Source organism: Centropristis striata, chromosome 14 (genome assembly GCF_030273125.1).
Source record: "Centropristis striata isolate RG_2023a ecotype Rhode Island chromosome 14, C.striata_1.0, whole genome shotgun sequence".
NCBI classification, from domain to species: Eukaryota; Metazoa; Chordata; class Actinopteri; order Perciformes; family Serranidae; genus Centropristis; species Centropristis striata.
The window spans coordinates 12,379,217-12,393,379 of NC_081530.1; the positions used below are offsets into that span (position 1 = coordinate 12,379,217).

Below are 14,163 nucleotides of genomic sequence, written 5' to 3' on the forward strand. Positions count from 1 at the left end.
CACGAATGACAAGCACTTCAACAAAGGACAGATTGGTAGAAGAGGGAGGAGATGAAGGCACCAGCTGCATACAGGACAGATATTACACACTTATTCACTTATTATACAAATGACTGTCAATGCACTTCAATAGAGTCTGATTATGTGAGAGTCAACATGAGCAAAGAACTGTCTTTCCGCCCGGTGACCTTTCTTTGAGAGACAACATGAGCAAAGAATTGTGTTTCCACCCGATTTTGGGCCAGGGACCTTTCTGTGAGAGTCAACATGAGCAAAGAACTGTGTTTCCGCCCGGTTTCGAGCCGGGGACCTTTCGCGTGTTAGGCGAACGTGATAACTGCTACACTACGGAAACCGACAGTAAGCCCCTGCACGGACATTACTGCCCTAATGCGCCTGCATTACAAGCAAGACAACATGTTTAATTGGGCTATAGAGAGATCAGATGAGAGATTTGAACCTGGATTCAGTCACACCTCATGGTTTCTTGTCCATGTCTCTGCACACTCCCTGTAAATGCGGAAACAGCGGCCCCTGCTGTTGACGTGCCCAAAACATCGCTGGCGCAGTCCTCGTTAGTATAATGGACAGTATCTCCGCCTGTCTCGTGGAAGATAGGGGTTCGATTCCCAGACGGGGAGAGTTTCCTTTTCTACCACGTGCTCATTGTTCACCAAGACAGACCAAAGAAGCACCTGTTGCACTGCACACCAGAATGGTACCACCATCTGTTCAGCAGTGGCGGACGAACCCTGACCCTCAATGTCGATGTCTAACTGGAGTCTGGGCTGTGTTCGTATTCTTGGAAGGAAGCCAAACACCTTTTTTCTCTGTGTCAAGCTCCTTGTACTTGTTTTCCATTATGTTTGTCATATTCACGATCCCCAAAAGAGCGACATTGTCAATACCAGTCATACCACTGAGAGGCACGTCAACAAAGGACAGATTGGTAGATGGTGGACGAGATGAAAGCACCAGCTGCATGCAGGACACATGGTAACACTAACTCTACCAGCGCTTCTCTCCACTCATCTATTATACAAATTACTGTCAATTCACCTCAACAAAGTCTGATTCTGTGATAGTCAACATGAGCAAAGAAATGTGTTTCCGCCCAGTTTCGAGCCAGGGACCTTTCGCGTGTGAGGCGAACGTGATAACCGCTACACTACGGAAACCGACTATGTCCCTTTCCACGGACCTGACTGCCCTAATAGAAGCAAAACAACTTGGTTGATTGGGATATATGGAGATCAGATGAGAGATTTGAACCTGGATTCAGTCACAACTGATGGTGCCGAGTCCATGTCTCTGCAGACTCCCTGCAAATGTGGAAACAGCGCCCCCTGCTGTTGACGTGCCAAAAAAACAGATCGCGCAGTCCTCGTTAGTATAATGGACAGTATCTCCGCCTGTCACACGGAAGATCGGGGTTCGATTCCCCGACGGGGAGGGTTTCCTTTTCTACCACCTACTCATTGTTCACCAAGAAAGACCAAAGAAGCACACCAGAATGGTACCACCATCTGTTCAGCAGTGGCGGACGAAGCCTGACCCTCAATGTCGATGTGTAACTGGAGTCTGGGCTGTGTTCGTATTCTTGGAAGGAAGCCAAACTCCTTTTTTCTCTGTGTCAAGCTCCTTGTCCTTGTCTTCCATTATGTTTGTCATCTTCATGGATACGATCCCCAAAAGAGCGACAGTGTTAATAAAGTCACACTACTGATCCACGAATGACAAGCACTTCAACAAAGGACAGATTGGTAGAAGAGGGAGGAGATGAAGGCACCAGCTGCATACAGGACAGATATTACACACTTATTCACTTATTATACAAATGACTGTCAATTCACTTCAATAGAGTCTGATTATGTGAGAGTCAACATGAGCAAAGAACTGTCTTTCCGCCCGGTGACCTTTCTTTGAGAGACAACATGAGCAAAGAACTGTGTTTCCACCCGATTTTGGGCCAGGGACCTTTCTGTGAGAGTCAACATGAGCAAAGAACTGTGTTTCCGTCCGGTTTCGAGCCGGGGACCTTTCGCGTGTTAGGCGAACGTGATAACCGCTACACTACGGAAACCGACAGTAAGCCCCTGCACGGACATTACTGCCCTAATGCGCCTGCATTACAAGCAAGACAACATGTTTAATTGGGCTATAGAGAGATCAGATGAGAGATTTGAACCTGGATTCAGTCACACCTCATGGTTTCTTGTCCATGTCTCTGCACACTCCCTGTAAATGCGGAAACAGCGCCCCCTGCTGTTGACGTGCCCAAAACACCGCTGGCGCAGTCCTCGTTAGTATAATGGACAGTATCTCCGCCTGTCTCGTGGAAGATAGGAGTTCGATTCCCAGACGGGGAGAGTTTCCTTTTCTACCACGTGCTCATTGTTCACCAAGACAGACCAAAGAAGCACCTGTTGCACTGCACACCAGAATGGTACCACCATCTGTTCAGCAGTGGCGGACGAACCCTGACCCTCAATGTCGATGTCTAACTGGAGTCTGGGCTGTGTTCGTATTCTTGGAAGGAAGCCAAACACCTTTTTTCTCTGTGTCAAGCTCCTTGTACTTGTTTTCCATTATGTTTGTCATATTCACGATCCCCAAAAGAGCGACATTGTCAATACCAGTCATACCACTGAGAGGCACGTCAACAAAGGACAGATTGGTAGATGGTGGACGAGATGAAAGCACCAGCTGCATGCAGGACACATGGTAAAACTAACTCTACCAGCGCTTCTCTCCACTCATCTATTATACAAATTACTGTCAATTCACCTCAACAAAGTCTGATTCTGTGATAGTCAACATGAGCAAAGAAATGTGTTTCCGCCCGGTTTCGAGCCAGGGACCTTTCGCGTGTGAGGCGAACGTGATAACCGCTACACTACGGAAACCGACTATGTCCCTTTCCACGGACATGACTGCCCTAATAGAAGCAAAACAACTTGGTTGATTGGGATATACGGAGATCAGATGAGAGATTTGAACCTGGATTCAGTCACAACTGATGGTGCCGAGTCCATGTCTCTGCAGACTCCCTGCAAATGTGGAAACAGCGCCCCCTGCTGTTGACGTGCCAAAAAAACAGATCGCGCAGTCCTCGTTAGTATAATGGACAGTATCTCCGCCTGTCACGCGGAAGATCGGGGTTCGATTCCCCGACGGGGAGAGTTTCCTTTTCTACCACCTACTCATTGTTCACCAAGAAAGACCAAAGAAGCACACCATAATGGTACCACCATCTGTTCAGCAGTGGCGGACGAAGCCTGACCCTCAATGTCGATGTGTAACTGGAGTCTGGGCTGTGTTCGTATTCTTGGAAGGAAGCCAAACTCCTTTTTTCTCTGTGTCAAGCTCCTTGTCCTTGTCTTCCATTATGTTTGTGATCTTCATGGATACGATCCCCAAAAGAGCGACAGTGTTAATTAAGTCACACTACTGATCCACGAATGACAAGCACTTCAACAAAGGACAGATTGGTAGAAGAGGGAGGAGATGAAGGCACCAGCTGCATACAGGACAGATATTACACACTTATTCACTTATTATACAAATGACTGTCAATTCACTTCAATAGAGTCTGATTATGTGAGAGTCAACATGAGCAAAGAACTGTCTTTCCGCCCGGTGACCTTTCTTTGAGAGTCAACATGAGCAAAGAACTGTGTTTCCACCCGATTTTGGGCCAGGGACCTTTCTGTGAGAGTCAACATGAGCAAAGAACTGTGTTTCCGCCCGGTTTCGAGCCGGGGACCTTTCGCATGTTAGGCGAACGTGATAACTGCTACACTACGGAAACCGACAGTAAGCCCCTGCACGGACATTACTGCCCTAATGCGCCTGCATTACAAGCAAGACAACATGTTTAATTGGGCTATAGAGAGATCAGATGAGAGATTTGAACCTGGATTCAGTCACACCTCATGGTTTCTTGTCCATGTCTCTGCACACTCCCTGTAAATGCGGAAACAGCGCCCCCTGCTATTGACGTGCCCAAAACACCGCTGGCGCAGTCCTCGTTAGTATAATGGACAGTATCTCCGCCTGTCTCGTGGAAGATAGTGGTTCGATTCCCAGACGGGGAGAGTTTCCTTTTCTACCACGTGCTCATTGTTCACCAAGACAGACCAAAGAAGCACCTGTTGCACTGCACACCAGAATGGTACCACCATCTGTTCAGCAGTGGCGGACGAACCCTGACCCTCAATGTCGATGTCTAACTGGAGTCTGGGCTGTGTTCGTATTCTTGGAAGGAAGCCAAACACCTTTTTTCTCTGTGTCAAGCTCCTTGTACTTGTTTTCCATTATGTTTGTCATATTCACGATCCCCAAAAGAGCGACATGGTCAATACCAGTCATACCACTGAGAGGCACGTCAACAAAGGACAGATTGGTAGATGGTGGACGAGATGAAAGCACCAGCTGCATGCAGGACACATGGTAACACTAACTCTACCAGCGCTTCTCTCCACTCATCTATTATACAAATTACTGTCAATTCACCTCAACAAAGTCTGATTCTGTGATAGTCAACATGAGCAAAGAAATGTGTTTCCGCCCGGTTTCGAGCCAGGGACCTTTCGCGTGTGAGGCGAACGTGATAACCGCTACACTACGGAAACCGACTATGTCCCTTTCCACGGACATGACTGCCCTAATAGAAGCAAAACAACTTGGTTGATTGGGATATATGGAGATCAGATGAGAGATTTGAACCTGGATTCAGTCACAACTGATGGTGCCGAGTCCATGTCTCTGCAGACTCCCTGCAAATGTGGAAACAGCGCCCCCTGCTGTTGACGTGCCAAAAAAACAGATCGCGCAGTCCTCGTTAGTATAATAGACAGTATCTCCGCCTGTCACGCGGAAGATCGGGGTTCGATTCACCGACGGGGAGAGTTTCCTTTTCTACCACCTACTCATTGTTCACCAAGAAAGACCAAAGAAGCACACCAGAATGGTACCACCATCTGTTCAGCAGTGGCGGACGAAGCCTGACCCTCAATGTCGATGTGTAACTGGAGTCTGGGCTGTGTTCGTATTCTTGGAAGGAAGCCAAACTCCTTTTTTCTCTGTGTCAAGCTCCTTGTCCTTGTCTTCCATTATGTTTGTCATCTTCATGGATACGATCCCCAAAAGAGCGACAGTGTTAATAAAGTCACACTACTGATCCACGAATGACAAGCACTTCAACAAAGGACAGATTGGTAGAAGAGGGAGGAGATGAAGGCACCAGCTGCATACAGGACAGATATTACACACTTATTCACTTATTATACAAATGACTGTCAATTCACTTCAATAGAGTCTGATTATGTGAGAGTCAACATGAGCAAAGAACTGTCTTTCCGCCCGGTGACCTTTCTTTGAGAGACAACATGAGCAAAGAACTGTGTTTCCACCCGATTTTGGGCCAGGGACCTTTCTGTGAGAGTCAACATGAGCAAAGAACTGTGTTTCCACCCGGTTTCGAGCCGGGGACCTTTCGCGTGTTAGGCGAACGTGATAACCGCTACACTACGGAAACCGACAGTAAACCCCTGCACGGACATTACTGCCCTAATGCGCCTGCATTACAAGCAAGACAACATGTTTAATTGGGCTATAGAGAGATCAGATGAGAGATTTGAACCTGGATTCAGTCACACCTCATGGTTTCTTGTCCATGTCTCTGCACACTCCCTGTAAATGCGGAAACAGCGCCCCCTGCTATTGACGTGCCCAAAACACCGCTGGCGCAGTCCTCGTTAGTATAATGGACAGTATCTCCGCCTGTCTCGTGGAAGATAGGGGTTTGATTCCCAGACGGGGAGAGTTTCCTTTTCTACCACGTGCTCATTGTTCACCAAGACAGACCAAAGAAGCACCTGTTGCACTGCACACCAGAATGGTACCACCATCTGTTCAGCAGTGGCGGACGAACCCTGACCCTCAATGTCGATGTCTAACTGGAGTCTGGGCTGTGTTCATATTCTTGGAAGGAAGCCAAACACCTTTTTTCTCTGTGTCAAGCTCCTTGTACTTGTTTTCCATTATGTTTGTCATATTCACGATCCCCAAAAGAGCGACATTGTCAATACCAGTCATACCACTGAGAGGCACGTCAACAAAGGACAGATTGGTAGATGGTGGACGAGATGAAGGCACCAGCTGCATGCAGGACACATGGTAACACTAACTGTACCAGCGTTTCTCTCCACTCATCTATTATACAAATTACTGTCAATTCACCTCAACAAAGTCTGATTCTGTGATAGTCAACATGAGCAAAGAAATGTGTTTCCGCCCGGTTTCGAGCCGGGGACCTTTCGCGTGTGAGGCGAACGTGATAACCGCTACACTACGGAAACCGACAATGTGCCTTTCCACGGACATGAATGCCCTAATAGAAGCAAAACAACTTGGTTGATTGGGATATATGGAGATCAGATGAGAGATTTGAACCTGGATTCAGTCACAACTGATGGTGCCGAGTCCATGTCTCTGCACACTCCCTGTAAATGTGGAAACAGCGCCCCATGCTGTTGACGTGCCAAAACAACAGATAGCGCAGTCCTCGTTAGTATAATGGACAGTATCTCCGCCTGTCACGCGGAAGATCGGGGTTCGATTCCCCGACGGGGAGAGTTCCCTTTTCTACCACCTACTCATTGTTCACCAAGTAAGACCAAAGAAGCACACCAGAATGGTACCACCATCTGTTCAGCAGTGGCGGACGAAGCCTGACCCTCAATGTCGATGTGTAACTGGAGTCTGGGCTGTGTTCGTATTCTTGGAAGGAAGCCAAACTCCTTTTTTCTCTGTGTCAAGCTCCTTGTCCTTGTCTTCCATTATGTTTGTGATCTTCATGGATACGATCCCCAAAAGAGCGACAGTGTTAATAAAGTCACACTACTGATCCACGAATGACAAGCACTTCAACAAAGGACAGATTGGTAGAAGAGGGAGGAGATGAAGGCACCAGCTGCATACAGGACAGATATTACACACTTATTCACTTATTATACAAATGACTGTCAATTCACTTCAATAGAGTCTGATTATGTGAGCGTCAACATGAGCAAAGAACTGTGTTTCAGCCCGGTTTCGAGCCGGGGACCTTTAGCGTGTTAGGCGAACGTGATAACCGCTACACTACGGAAACCGACAGTAAGCCCCTGCACGGACATTACTGCCCTAATGCGCCTGCATTACAAGCAAGACAACATGTTTAATTGGGCTATAGAGAGATCAGATGAGAGATTTGAACCTGGATTCAGTCACACCTCATGGTTTCTTGTCCATGTCTCTGCACACTCCCTGTAAATGCGGAAACAGCGCCCCCTGCTATTGACGTGCCCAAAACACGGCTGGCGCAGTCCTCGTTAGTATAATGGACATTATCTCCGCCTGTCTCGTGGAAGATAGGGGTTCGATTCCCAGACGGGGAGAGTTTCCTTTTCTACCACGTGCTCATTGTTCACCAAGACAGACCAAAGAAGCACCTGTCGCACTGCACACCAGAATGGTACCACCATCTGTTCAGCAGTGGCGGACGAAGCCTGACCCTCAATGTCGATGTGTAACTGGAGTCTGGGCTGTGTTCGTATTCTTGGAAGGAAGCCAAACTCCTTTTTTCTCTGTGTCAAGCTCCTTGTCCTTGTCTTCCATTATGTTTGTCATCTTCATGGATACGATCCCCAAAAGAGCGACAGTGTTAATAAAGTCACACTACTGATCCACGAATGACAAGCACTTCAACAAAGGACAGATTGGTAGAAGAGGGAGGAGATGAAGGCACCAGCTGCATACAGGACAGATATTACACACTTATTCACTTATTATACAAATGACTGTCAATTCACTTCAATAGAGTCTGATTATGTGAGAGTCAACATGAGCAAAGAACTGTCTTTCCGCCCGGTGACCTTTCTTTGAGAGACAACATGAGCAAAGAATTGTGTTTCCACCCGATTTTGGGCCAGGGACCTTTCTGTGAGAGTCAACATGAGCAAAGAACTGTGTTTCCGCCCGGTTTCGAGCCGGGGACCTTTCGCGTGTTAGGCGAACGTGATAACTGCTACACTACGGAAACCGACAGTAAGCCCCTGCACGGACATTACTGCCCTAATGCGCCTGCATTACAAGCAAGACAACATGTTTAATTGGGCTATAGAGAGATCAGATGAGAGATTTGAACCTGGATTCAGTCACACCTCATGGTTTCTTGTCCATGTCTCTGCACACTCCCTGTAAATGCGGAAACAGCGGCCCCTGCTGTTGACGTGCCCAAAACATCGCTGGCGCAGTCCTCGTTAGTATAATGGACAGTATCTCCGCCTGTCTCGTGGAAGATAGGGGTTCGATTCCCAGACGGGGAGAGTTTCCTTTTCTACCACGTGCTCATTGTTCACCAAGACAGACCAAAGAAGCACCTGTTGCACTGCACACCAGAATGGTACCACCATCTGTTCAGCAGTGGCGGACGAACCCTGACCCTCAATGTCGATGTCTAACTGGAGTCTGGGCTGTGTTCGTATTCTTGGAAGGAAGCCAAACACCTTTTTTCTCTGTGTCAAGCTCCTTGTACTTGTTTTCCATTATGTTTGTCATATTCACGATCCCCAAAAGAGCGACATTGTCAATACCAGTCATACCACTGAGAGGCACGTCAACAAAGGACAGATTGGTAGATGGTGGACGAGATGAAAGCACCAGCTGCATGCAGGACACATGGTAACACTAACTCTACCAGCGCTTCTCTCCACTCATCTATTATACAAATTACTGTCAATTCACCTCAACAAAGTCTGATTCTGTGATAGTCAACATGAGCAAAGAAATGTGTTTCCGCCCGGTTTCGAGCCAGGGACCTTTCGCGTGTGAGGCGAACGTGATAACCGCTACACTACGGAAACCGACTATGTCCCTTTCCACGGACATGACTGCCCTAATAGAAGCAAAACAACTTGGTTGATTGGGATATACGGAGATCAGATGAGAGATTTGAACCTGGATTCAGTCACAACTGATGGTGCCGAGTCCATGTCTCTGCAGACTCCCTGCAAATGTGGAAACAGCGCCCCCTGCTGTTGACGTGCCAAAAAAACAGATCGCGCAGTCCTCGTTAGTATAATGGACAGTATCTCCGCCTGTCACACGGAAGATCGGGGTTCGATTCCCCGACGGGGAGAGTTTCCTTTTCTACCACCTACTCATTGTTCACCAAGAAAGACCAAAGAAGCACACCAGAATGGTACCACCATCTGTTCAGCAGTGGCGGACGAAGCCTGACCCTCAATGTCGATGTGTAACTGGAGTCTGGGCTGTGTTCGTATTCTTGGAAGGAAGCCAAACTCCTTTTTTCTCTGTGTCAAGCTCCTTGTCCTTGTCTTCCATTATGTTTGTCATCTTCATGGATACGATCCCCAAAAGAGCGACAGTGTTAATAAAGTCACACTACTGATCCACGAATGACAAGCACTTCAACAAAGGACAGATTGGTAGAAGAGGGAGGAGATGAAGGCACCAGCTGCATACAGGACAGATATTACACACTTATTCACTTATTATACAAATGACTGTCAATTCACTTCAATAGAGTCTGATTATGTGAGAGTCAACATGAGCAAAGAACTGTCTTTCCGCCCGGTGACCTTTCTTTGAGAGACAACATGAGCAAAGAACTGTGTTTCCACCCGATTTTGGGCCAGGGACCTTTCTGTGAGAGTCAACATGAGCAAAGAACTGTGTTTCCGCCCGGTTTCGAGCCGGGGACCTTTCGCGTGTTAGGCGAACGTGATAACCGCTACACTACGGAAACCGACAGTAAGCCCCTGCACGGACATTACTGCCCTAATGCGCCTGCATTACAAGCAAGACAACATGTTTAATTGGGCTATAGAGAGATCAGATGAGAGATTTGAACCTGGATTCAGTCACACCTCATGGTTTCTTGTCCATGTCTCTGCACACTCCCTGTAAATGCGGAAACAGCGCCCCCTGCTGTTGACGTGCCCAAAACACCGCTGGCGCAGTCCTCGTTAGTATAATGGACAGTATCTCCGCCTGTCTCGTGGAAGATAGGGGTTCGATTCCCAGACGGGGAGAGTTTCCTTTTCTACCACGTGCTCATTGTTCACCAAGACAGACCAAAGAAGCACCTGTTGCACTGCACACCAGAATGGTACCACCATCTGTTCAGCAGTGGCGGACGAACCCTGACCCTCAATGTCGATGTCTAACTGGAGTCTGGGCTGTGTTCGTATTCTTAGAAGGAAGCCAAACACCTTTTTTCTCTGTGTCAAGCTCCTTGTACTTGTTTTCCATTATGTTTGTCATATTCACGATCCCCAAAAGAGCGACATTGTCAATACCAGTCATACCACTGAGAGGCACGTCAACAAAGGACAGATTGGTAGATGGTGGACGAGATGAAAGCACCAGCTGCATGCAGGACACATGGTAACACTAACTCTACCAGCGCTTCTCTCCACTCATCTATTATACAAATTACTGTCAATTCACCTCAACAAAGTCTGATTCTGTGATAGTCAACATGAGCAAAGAAATGTGTTTCCGCCCGGTTTCGAGCCAGGGACCTTAAGCATTTGAGGCTAACGTGATAACCGCTACACTACGGAAACCGACTATGTCCCTTTCCACGGACATGACTGCCCTAATAGAAGCAAAACAACTTGGTTGATTGGGATATATGGAGATCAGATGAGAGATTTGAACCTGGATTCAGTCACAACTGATGGTGCCGAGTCCATGTCTCTGCAGACTCCCTGCAAATGTGGAAACAGCGCCCCCTGCTGTTGACGTGCCAAAAAAACAGATCGCGCAGTCCTCGTTAGTATAATGGACAGTATCTCCGCCTGTCACGCGGAAGATCGGGGTTCGATTCCCCGACGGGGAGAGTTTCCTTTTCTACCACCTACTCATTGTTCACCAAGAAAGACCAAAGAAGCACACCAGAATGGTACCACCATCTGTTCAGCAGTGGCGGACGAAGCCTGACCCTCAATGTCGATGTGTAACTGGAGTCTGGGCTGTGTTCGTATTCTTGGAAGGAAGCCAAACTCCTTTTTTCTCTGTGTCAAGCTCCTTGTCCTTGTCTTCCATTATGTTTGTCATCTTCATGGATACGATCCCCAAAAGAGCGACAGTGTTAATAAAGTCACACTACTGATCCACGAATGACAAGCACTTCAACAAAGGACAGATTGGTAGAAGAGGGAGGAGATGAAGGCACCAGCTGCATACAGGACAGATATTACACACTTATTCACTTATTATACAAATGACTGTCAATTCACTTCAATAGAGTCTGATTATGTGAGAGTCAACATGAGCAAAGAACTGTCTTTCCGCCCGGTGACCTTTCTTTGAGAGTCAACATGAGCAAAGAACTGTGTTTCCACCCGATTTTGGGCCAGGGACCTTTCTGTGAGAGTCAACATGAGCAAAGAACTGTGTTTCCGCCCGGTTTCGAGCCGGGGACCTTTCGCGTGTTAGGCGAACGTGATAACCGCTACACTACGGAAACCGACAGTAAGCCCCTGCACGGACATTACTGCCCTAATGCGCCTGCATTACAAGCAAGACAACATGTTTAATTGGGCTATAGAGAGATCAGATGAGAGATTTGAACCTGGATTCAGTCACACCTCATGGTTTCTTGTCCATGTCTCTGCACACTCCCTGTAAATGCGGAAACAGCGCCCCCTGCTGTTGACGTGCCCAAAACACCGCTGGCGCAGTCCTCGTTAGTATAATGGACAGTATCTCCGCCTGTCTCGTGGAAGATAGGGGTTCGATTCCCAGACGGGGAGAGTTTCCTTTTCTACCACGTGCTCATTGTTCACCAAGACAGACCAAAGAAGCACCTGTTGCACTGCACACCAGAATGGTACCACCATCTGTTCAGCAGTGGCGGACGAACCCTGACCCTCAATGTCGATGTCTAACTGGAGTCTGGGCTGTGTTCGTATTCTTAGAAGGAAGCCAAACACCTTTTTTCTCTGTGTCAAGCTCCTTGTACTTGTTTTCCATTATGTTTGTCATATTCACGATCCCCAAAAGAGCGACATTGTCAATACCAGTCATACCACTGAGAGGCACGTCAACAAAGGACAGATTGGTAGATGGTGGACGAGATGAAAGCACCAGCTGCATGCAGGACACATGGTAACACTAACTCTACCAGCGCTTCTCTCCACTCATCTATTATACAAATTACTGTCAATTCACCTCAACAAAGTCTGATTCTGTGATAGTCAACATGAGCAAAGAAATGTGTTTCCGCCCGGTTTCGAGCCAGGGACCTTAAGCATTTGAGGCTAACGTGATAACCGCTACACTACGGAAACCGACTATGTCCCTTTCCACGGACATGACTGCCCTAATAGAAGCAAAACAACTTGGTTGATTGGGATATATGGAGATCAGATGAGAGATTTGAACCTGGATTCAGTCACAACTGATGGTGCCGAGTCCATGTCTCTGCAGACTCCCTGCAAATGTGGAAACAGCGCCCCCTGCTGTTGACGTGCCAAAAAAACAGATCGCGCAGTCCTCGTTAGTATAATGGACAGTATCTCCGCCTGTCACGCGGAAGATCGGGGTTCGATTCCCCGACGGGGAGAGTTTCCTTTTCTACCACCTACTCATTGTTCACCAAGAAAGACCAAAGAAGCACACCAGAATGGTACCACCATCTGTTCAGCAGTGGCGGACGAAGCCTGACCCTCAATGTCGATGTGTAACTGGAGTCTGGGCTGTGTTCGTATTCTTGGAAGGAAGCCAAACTCCTTTTTTCTCTGTGTCAAGCTCCTTGTCCTTGTCTTCCATTATGTTTGTCATCTTCATGGATACGATCCCCAAAAGAGCGACAGTGTTAATAAAGTCACACTACTGATCCACGAATGACAAGCACTTCAACAAAGGACAGATTGGTAGAAGAGGGAGGAGATGAAGGCACCAGCTGCATACAGGACAGATATTACACACTTATTCACTTATTATACAAATGACTGTCAATTCACTTCAATAGAGTCTGATTATGTGAGAGTCAACATGAGCAAAGAACTGTCTTTCCGCCCGGTGACCTTTCTTTGAGAGTCAACATGAGCAAAGAACTGTGTTTCCACCCGATTTTGGGCCAGGGACCTTTCTGTGAGAGTCAACATGAGCAAAGAACTGTGTTTCCGCCCGGTTTCGAGCCGGGGACCTTTCGCGTGTTAGGCGAACGTGATAACCGCTACACTACGGAAACCGGCAGTAAGCCCCTGCACGGACATTACTGCCCTAATGCGCCTGCATTACAAGCAAGACAACATGTTTAATTGGGCTATAGAGAGATCAGATGAGAGATTTGAACCTGGATTCAGTCACACCTCATGGTTTCTTGTCCATGTCTCTGCACACTCCCTGTAAATGCGGAAACAGCGCCCCCTGCTGTTGACGTGCCCAAAACACCGCTGGCGCAGTCCTCGTTAGTATAATGGACAGTATCTCCGCCTGTCTCGTGGAAGATAGGGGTTCGATTCCCAGACGGGGAGAGTTTCCTTTTCTACCACGTGCTCATTGTTCACCAAGACAGACCAAAGAAGCACCTGTTGCACTGCACACCAGAATGGTACCACCATCTGTTCAGCAGTGGCGGACGAACCCTGACCCTCAATGTCGATGTCTAACTGGAGTCTGGGCTGTGTTCGTATTCTTGGAAGGAAGCCAAACACCTTTTTTCTCTGTGTCAAGCTCCTTGTACTTGTTTTCCATTATGTTTGTCATATTCACGATCCCCAAAAGAGCGACATTGTCAATACCAGTCATACCACTGAGAGGCACGTCAACAAAGGACAGATTGGTAGATGGTGGACGAGATGAAAGCACCAGCTGCATGCAGGACACATGGTAACACTAACTCTACCAGCGCTTCTCTCCACTCATCTATTATACAAATTACTGTCAATTCACCTCAACAAAGTCTGATTCTGTGATAGTCAACATGAGCAAAGAAATGTGTTTCCGCCCGGTTTCAAGCCGGGGACCTTTCACGTGTGAGGCGAACGTGATAACCGCTACACTACGGAAACCGACAATGTGCCTTTCCACGGACATGAATGCCCTAATAGAAGCAAAACAACTTGGTTGATTGGGATATAT

General features: G+C 47.5%; 20 non-coding genes across 20 annotated transcripts; 4 read left to right on the top strand and 16 right to left on the bottom strand.

Annotated features, from left to right (window-relative positions):
• Positions 1-282: 282 nt before the first annotated feature.
• trnav-aac (transfer RNA valine (anticodon AAC)) lies at positions 283-355 on the bottom strand. The gene has a single exon. It is a non-coding gene; the product is annotated as a tRNA-Val (tRNA).
• A 750-nt stretch (positions 356-1,105) lies between these two features.
• Positions 1,106-1,178, bottom strand: trnav-cac (transfer RNA valine (anticodon CAC)). The gene has a single exon. It is a non-coding gene; the product is annotated as a tRNA-Val (tRNA).
• An 832-nt stretch (positions 1,179-2,010) lies between these two features.
• On the bottom strand, positions 2,011-2,083 carry trnav-aac (transfer RNA valine (anticodon AAC)). The gene has a single exon. It is a non-coding gene; the product is annotated as a tRNA-Val (tRNA).
• Positions 2,084-2,833: 750 nt separating this feature from the next.
• On the bottom strand, positions 2,834-2,906 carry trnav-cac (transfer RNA valine (anticodon CAC)). Its single transcript has one exon. It is a non-coding gene; the product is annotated as a tRNA-Val (tRNA).
• A 203-nt stretch (positions 2,907-3,109) lies between these two features.
• On the top strand, positions 3,110-3,181 carry trnad-guc (transfer RNA aspartic acid (anticodon GUC)). The gene has a single exon. It is a non-coding gene; the product is annotated as a tRNA-Asp (tRNA).
• Positions 3,182-3,738: 557 nt separating this feature from the next.
• trnav-aac (transfer RNA valine (anticodon AAC)) lies at positions 3,739-3,811 on the bottom strand. Its single transcript has one exon. It is a non-coding gene; the product is annotated as a tRNA-Val (tRNA).
• Positions 3,812-4,561: 750 nt separating this feature from the next.
• trnav-cac (transfer RNA valine (anticodon CAC)) lies at positions 4,562-4,634 on the bottom strand. The gene has a single exon. It is a non-coding gene; the product is annotated as a tRNA-Val (tRNA).
• An 832-nt stretch (positions 4,635-5,466) lies between these two features.
• trnav-aac (transfer RNA valine (anticodon AAC)) lies at positions 5,467-5,539 on the bottom strand. Its single transcript has one exon. It is a non-coding gene; the product is annotated as a tRNA-Val (tRNA).
• Positions 5,540-6,289: 750 nt separating this feature from the next.
• On the bottom strand, positions 6,290-6,362 carry trnav-cac (transfer RNA valine (anticodon CAC)). Its single transcript has one exon. It is a non-coding gene; the product is annotated as a tRNA-Val (tRNA).
• A 203-nt stretch (positions 6,363-6,565) lies between these two features.
• Positions 6,566-6,637, top strand: trnad-guc (transfer RNA aspartic acid (anticodon GUC)). Its single transcript has one exon. It is a non-coding gene; the product is annotated as a tRNA-Asp (tRNA).
• Positions 6,638-8,013: 1,376 nt separating this feature from the next.
• On the bottom strand, positions 8,014-8,086 carry trnav-aac (transfer RNA valine (anticodon AAC)). Its single transcript has one exon. It is a non-coding gene; the product is annotated as a tRNA-Val (tRNA).
• A 750-nt stretch (positions 8,087-8,836) lies between these two features.
• On the bottom strand, positions 8,837-8,909 carry trnav-cac (transfer RNA valine (anticodon CAC)). The gene has a single exon. It is a non-coding gene; the product is annotated as a tRNA-Val (tRNA).
• Positions 8,910-9,741: 832 nt separating this feature from the next.
• Positions 9,742-9,814, bottom strand: trnav-aac (transfer RNA valine (anticodon AAC)). Its single transcript has one exon. It is a non-coding gene; the product is annotated as a tRNA-Val (tRNA).
• Positions 9,815-10,564: 750 nt separating this feature from the next.
• On the bottom strand, positions 10,565-10,637 carry trnal-caa (transfer RNA leucine (anticodon CAA)). Its single transcript has one exon. It is a non-coding gene; the product is annotated as a tRNA-Leu (tRNA).
• A 203-nt stretch (positions 10,638-10,840) lies between these two features.
• trnad-guc (transfer RNA aspartic acid (anticodon GUC)) lies at positions 10,841-10,912 on the top strand. Its single transcript has one exon. It is a non-coding gene; the product is annotated as a tRNA-Asp (tRNA).
• A 557-nt stretch (positions 10,913-11,469) lies between these two features.
• trnav-aac (transfer RNA valine (anticodon AAC)) lies at positions 11,470-11,542 on the bottom strand. The gene has a single exon. It is a non-coding gene; the product is annotated as a tRNA-Val (tRNA).
• A 750-nt stretch (positions 11,543-12,292) lies between these two features.
• Positions 12,293-12,365, bottom strand: trnal-caa (transfer RNA leucine (anticodon CAA)). Its single transcript has one exon. It is a non-coding gene; the product is annotated as a tRNA-Leu (tRNA).
• Positions 12,366-12,568: 203 nt separating this feature from the next.
• Positions 12,569-12,640, top strand: trnad-guc (transfer RNA aspartic acid (anticodon GUC)). The gene has a single exon. It is a non-coding gene; the product is annotated as a tRNA-Asp (tRNA).
• A 557-nt stretch (positions 12,641-13,197) lies between these two features.
• trnav-aac (transfer RNA valine (anticodon AAC)) lies at positions 13,198-13,270 on the bottom strand. Its single transcript has one exon. It is a non-coding gene; the product is annotated as a tRNA-Val (tRNA).
• A 750-nt stretch (positions 13,271-14,020) lies between these two features.
• Positions 14,021-14,093, bottom strand: trnav-cac (transfer RNA valine (anticodon CAC)). Its single transcript has one exon. It is a non-coding gene; the product is annotated as a tRNA-Val (tRNA).
• Positions 14,094-14,163: the final 70 nt, after the last annotated feature.